Source organism: Arachis ipaensis, chromosome B04, assembly GCF_000816755.2.
Source record: "Arachis ipaensis cultivar K30076 chromosome B04, Araip1.1, whole genome shotgun sequence".
Classification (NCBI taxonomy): domain Eukaryota; kingdom Viridiplantae; phylum Streptophyta; class Magnoliopsida; order Fabales; family Fabaceae; genus Arachis; species Arachis ipaensis.
In genome coordinates this window covers 95,573,213-95,579,067 of record NC_029788.2, presented here as the reverse complement: position 1 = coordinate 95,579,067, position 5,855 = coordinate 95,573,213, and positions in this window count along the sequence as shown.

The window sequence follows — 5,855 nt, the reverse complement described above, 5'->3', positions numbered from 1 at the left end:
ACCAAGAGACCACGACCAGACGAGCCTCCCCACCATCCCAAGCGTAGACTCCAGAGTCCTGACCCGAACCGTCCGGTACCCGACTTACCGAACATTGGCGCCGTCTGTGGGAAAAATCGTCCATGGATTTCGTGCTGGTCCAAACTGGGACAGGCTCCGAGGTAGCGCCTCCCGTGCTCGGGGGAGGCGCCGTTGCGACGGAAACCCGGCAACAACAGAGGTCGCCCCCAAGGGATGCGACGCAAACTTACGAGAGACGCCCCTTCGGGGGGACGGGTGACAACCACGCCAGGATAATGCAAGAACTACGTCACAGAATGCAGGACTTAGAGCGCAGGCTAGCAGAGAGAGAGCGCGACCAACGCTCCCCAGAGCGGAGCCCCACCCGTTCCCGTTCAAGGAGCCGCTCGAGGCGCACGCCCAGCCCCCAATACGAGTCGGAGAGCACTGGGGGCGGGTACGCCCCAGAAGAAGAAGTCGGGACCCCATCATCTACGCCCGACACGAAAGGCGGCGTGCATCGAACAGGGGCGACGAGGAGGTGCGCCGCGAGAACGACGAGTCGAGAAGAACTGCCCGAGGACCCGTCATAATAGGAGCGACTCCTTTCCACCGTTCCGTACTCGAGGTCCGACTACCGAAACACTTCGACAAGCCGACAGACATGAAGTATGACGGAACGCAAGACCCCCTGGAACACTTGACGGCCTTTGAGGCCAGGATGAACCAAGAAGGAGTGGGAGACGAGGTCAGATGTCGCGCTTTCCAGGTTACCCTAGCGGGCTCGGCAATACGGTGGTTCAACAACCTCCCGCAAGGCTCGGTGACCCAATTCTCCGACATCAGCCACGCCTTCTTGGCTCAGTTCACGACTAGGATTGTTAAAGCCAAACACCCAATCAATTTACTAGGGGTGACACAGAGACCCGGAGAGCCGACCAGGAAGTACCTGGACCGTTTTAATGACGAGTGCTTGGAAATTGACGGTCTGACGGACTCGGTGGCAAGTTTGTGCTTAACGAACGGGCTCTCGAATGAGGACTTCAGGAAACACCTCACCACAAAGCCCGTCTGGACAATGCAAGAGATCCATTGCGTGGCCAAAGAATACATCAATGACGAGGAGGTCAGCCAGGTTGTGGCTGCCAATAAACGGCAGCCCGCCTACAACCAAGCCCGACACTTTGAAGCCAGAGAAAGACCAAAGGGGCATGCCAGGGACGGCGGCCCGAGTAAACCACCCAAACCGTTCCCCCGAGTTGGGAAGTACACCAACTACACCCCCCTCACGGCATCGATCACTGAAGTTTACCAACAGATAGCAGAAAAGGGGATACTGTCGAAGCCCCGACCACTGAAGGACAGAACGGGAGGAAACAAGAACCTCTACTGCGAGTATCACAAGGGTTACGGGCACAAGACCCAAGACTGCTTTGACCTAAAGGACGCCCTCGAGCAAGCTATCAGGGACGGCAAACTCGCCGACTTCTCCCACCTTATCAGGGAACCAAGGAGACGCAACCGGGACCACGACAGCGAAGACAGATCCCGACCAACGAGGCGATGACAAGAACCAGAGGGTGACGACCACGGGCTCACGGTGGTGAACGTGGTGACGGCCAGGAATACCGCCCCGAGGTCAAAATCGGTGCAGAAGAAGGATGCCAAGGTCCTAGCGGTCTCCACCCCACCAGTTAGAAGTCTTAAGGGTCTCCCGCCTATCTCTTTCGGCCCGGAGGACCAATGGTTTGACGAGGTGCCGGAAAGTCCGCCCATGGTCATCACGGCTAGGGTCGGAACTGGCCTCGTCAAACGAATCCTGGTAGACACGGGGGCAGACTCAAACATCATGTTCCGAAACGTTTTCGATGCCCTGGGATTGAGAGATTCCGACCTGACGACCCACCAGCACGGTGTGGTAGGGTTAGGAGACCACTTCATCAAGCCGGACGGAATCATCACACTCCCGACCTCTGTGGGGCAAGGGCAAAGACGGAGAACAGTCATGGCAGACTTTGTAATATTACGAGATTCGACAGCTTATAACATCATCTTGGGGAGAAAGACCATTAACGACCTGGGGGCAGCTATCAGTACGAAACTACTGGTGATGAAGTTCGTCACCGACGACGGATCCGTGGGATCCCTCAGGGGCGATTTGGAAACGGCGGTCGCTTGCGACCACGCCAGCCTTTCTCTCAGGAAAAAATCCAAAGAAGCGTCAGGGGTCTTCCTGGCCGATCTGGATGCCAGGGTAGACGACAATCCCAGACCAGAGCCAGAAGGAGACTTGGAAAAGTTCAGAGTCGGCGAGGAGGACGATAAATTCACATTCATAAACAGAAACCTCCCCCACGAGATAAAGGAGCCTTTGATGGAAATGATCAGGGCCAATGCCGACCTCTTTGCCTGGACACCTGCTGACATGCCCGGGATAGATCCCGAGCTCATGTCGCATCACCTGGCCGTAAAGGCAGGAGCCAAACCAGTGGCCCAAAGGAGGAGAAAGATGTCGCAGGAAAGGGCGGAAGACGTGGCCAAGCAAACGGCCAACCTCCTAGAAGCGGGATTCATCCGGGAACTGGACTACTCGACCTGGTTGTCGAATGTAGTTCTGGTTAAAAAACACAATGGGAGATGGAGAATGTGTGTGGACTACTCTGACCTTAACAAGGCCTGTCCCAAGGACTGCTACCCCCTGCCTAATATTGATGCACTCGTCGACGCAGCGGCGGGGTACAGGTATCTAAGCTTCATGGATGCCTACTCAGGGTACAATCAGATACCGATGCACCGACCCGACGAGGAAAAAACGGCGTTCATAACGCCAGGGGGCATCTATTGTTACAAGGTAATGCCGTTCGGTCTAAAAAATGCCGGGGCCACATACCAAAGGTTGATGAATAAGATATTCAGCGAACTCATGGGCAAAATAGTAGAAGTCTATGTGGATGACATACTCGCAAAGACCGCACGACCCGACGATCTCCTGAGCGACCTTAACGGCGTTTTCTCGTCCCTCCGGCAACACGGCATGAGGCTCAATCCGCTCAAATGCGCGTTCGCCATGGAGGCCGGAAAGTTCCTGGGCTTCATGATCACTCAAAGAGGAGTGGAAGCCAATCCCGAAAAGTGCCAAGCGGTCCTTCAGATGAAGAGTCCGGGTTGCATCAAAGACGTCCAGAGACTTGCCGGAAGATTGACGGCCTTATCTCATTTCCTCGGAGCATCGGCAGCAAGAGCCCTACCCTTCTTCAACTTAATGAGAAAGGGAATGACGTTCGAATGGACCCCAACGTGCGAAGAGGCATTCAACCACTTCAAGGAAATCTTGGCGGCGCCGCCAGTTCTCGGGAAACCCAGGGCCGGAGAACCACTCTACCTCTACCTGTCAGTAACCGAGGAAGCGCTTGCCGCGGTCCTCGTTACAGAAGAAGCAAAGACACAACAGCCCGTTTACTTTGTGAGCAGGGCACTCCGAGGACCAGAGCTGGGGTACAGCAAACTGGAAAGACTGGCGCTGGCGCTCCTAGTGTCCTCCCGAAGGTTAAGACAATACTTCCAGAGTCACCGTATAGTCGTGAGGACGGATCAGGCGATTCGACAAATACTGCAAAAACCTGACTTGGCTGGTAGGATGATGACCTGGGCCATCGAGCTCTCACAATATGACCTACAGTATGAGCCCCGACATGCAATCAAGGCCCAGGCAATGGCAGACTTTTTGGTGGAAGTAACAGGGGACCCTCCCGAAGAAACGGGCACACGGTGGAGGCTTCATGTAGACGGAGCCTCCAACCAAACATCCAGAGGAGCAGGGGTCATCATAGAAAGCCCGGCAGGGGTCATCTATGAGCAATCGACCAAGTTCGAGTTCCCAGTGTCGAACAACCAAGCAGAATATGAGGCTCTCCTGGGCGGACTAATGCTAGCTCGGGAAGTCGGGGCGGCGAGGATCGAAGTATGCAGCGACTCCCAAGTTGTCACCTCGCAGGTAAACGGAAGCTACCAAGCCCGGGACCCCCTCCTCCAAAAATACTTGGAAAAGGTTAAGGAAATGACAAGCCAGTTCCAGGAGGTCATCGTCCAGCACGTTCCAAGAGAAAGGAACACACGGGCAGACCTCCTGTCGAAGCTGGCGAGCACAAAGACAGGATCGGGTAACCGGTCGCTCATCCAAGGCATGGTGAAGGAACCAACGGTCGCCCTCCACTTGACGAAGTCGAGCCCCTCATGGCTGGACCCCATCACCAATTTCCTGGAACTCGGCAAGTTGCCCGAAGATGAGAAAGCAGCCAAAGCTTTAAGAAGGGAGGCGGCCAGATATGCAATCATACAGGGACAACTATTCAGAAAGGGACTCAGCCAGCCCCTACTGAAGTGTTTGCACCCCGACCAAACGGACTACGTACTTAGAGAAGTCCATGAGGGGTGCTGCGGACACCACATCGGGGGCAAAGCCCTAGCAAGGAAGCTAATCCGAGCAGGATACTACTGGCCGACAATGATGAAGGACTCAAAGGAATTCGTCAGAAAATGCACAAAGTGTCAACAAAACGCCAACTTCCACAAGGCGCCGGCCTCCGAGCTAAGCTCGCTAACGACTACGCGACCTTTTGCACAATGGGGAGTCGACCTCCTGGGACCTTTCCCAGTCGGCCCAGGACAAGTCAAATACCTCATTGTCGCCATTGACTACTATACCAAATGGGTGGAGGCTGAACCACTAGCCACGATATCATCCTCCAACTGCCGGAAGTTCATGTGGAGGCAGGTGATAACCCGTTTCGGTATCCCGGAGGTCGTTATCTCAGACAACGGGACCCAGTTCACTGACAAGAAGTTCATGGAATTCCTCTCCGGCCTAGGGATAAAGCAAAAGTTCTCCTCAATAGAACACCCCCAAACGAACGGGCAGGTAGAGGCCGCAAACAAAGTCGTCCTCCTTGGTCTAAAGAAGCGCCTAGACAGTAAAAAAATGATATTTTTATGGCTTAATATGATAGAGGAAATTGAGACGAGAATTTCGGTACCAATTTTATGCTATTAGAATATCTAATTGATATACCTGGCATAAACGTTCATGAGCATGCATTTGGGACTTTGAAGCACAAGACTTCCGATATTGAGACTGATCAACTTAATATCGATTGTTGGGTGTGTATAGGAACCAGATGGCGCCTCGTGGACGCGGTAGAGGTAGTGCGAGAGGTCGTACGAATGCTCGTGCACCGGAGAATAACCCTAATGTCCCGGTAAACTTTATGGCTGCGTTGGAGAACATGGCTGCTGCTATGCAAGCCACTGCTGAGGCTCTTGGTCAACAGATGAACAACCATGGTAATGATGGAGGTGGAGTTCAGGGTCCGATGACACTGGCAAATTTAAAATGAGGAAGTTATGTCCGTTGGAAGATTGGGGTTTAAATCTGTGAATTCTGCAGCTTTTAACTTAGAAAATTTTTAGCAGAATGACCCCTTGCGCGTGGGCGCACCTGGCGCGTACGCGCCGATCTTCCAAAAAGCGCCATCCACGCGTGCGCGTGATGTGCGCGGGCGCGCCGATTGTGCTGCACCCAATGCCCAGCCATTTTCCAGAGAGTTATGCCAGAACTGTGCCAGTGTTGTGCCTGGGGCACGAGAACACCCACGCGTACGCGTGGTTGGCGCGTGCGTGTCGATTGGCAAATCTTTAATCCACGCGTTAGCGTGCATGACGCTTGCGCGTCGAGGAGTTTTTAAGGCCATCCACGCGTGCGCGTGGAGTGCGCGTACGCGTGACCCTGTTTTCATCCCAAAGTTGATTTTTGAGTCTTAAAAGCCAAATTTCATACTTCTAAGCCTCCGATCTCACCA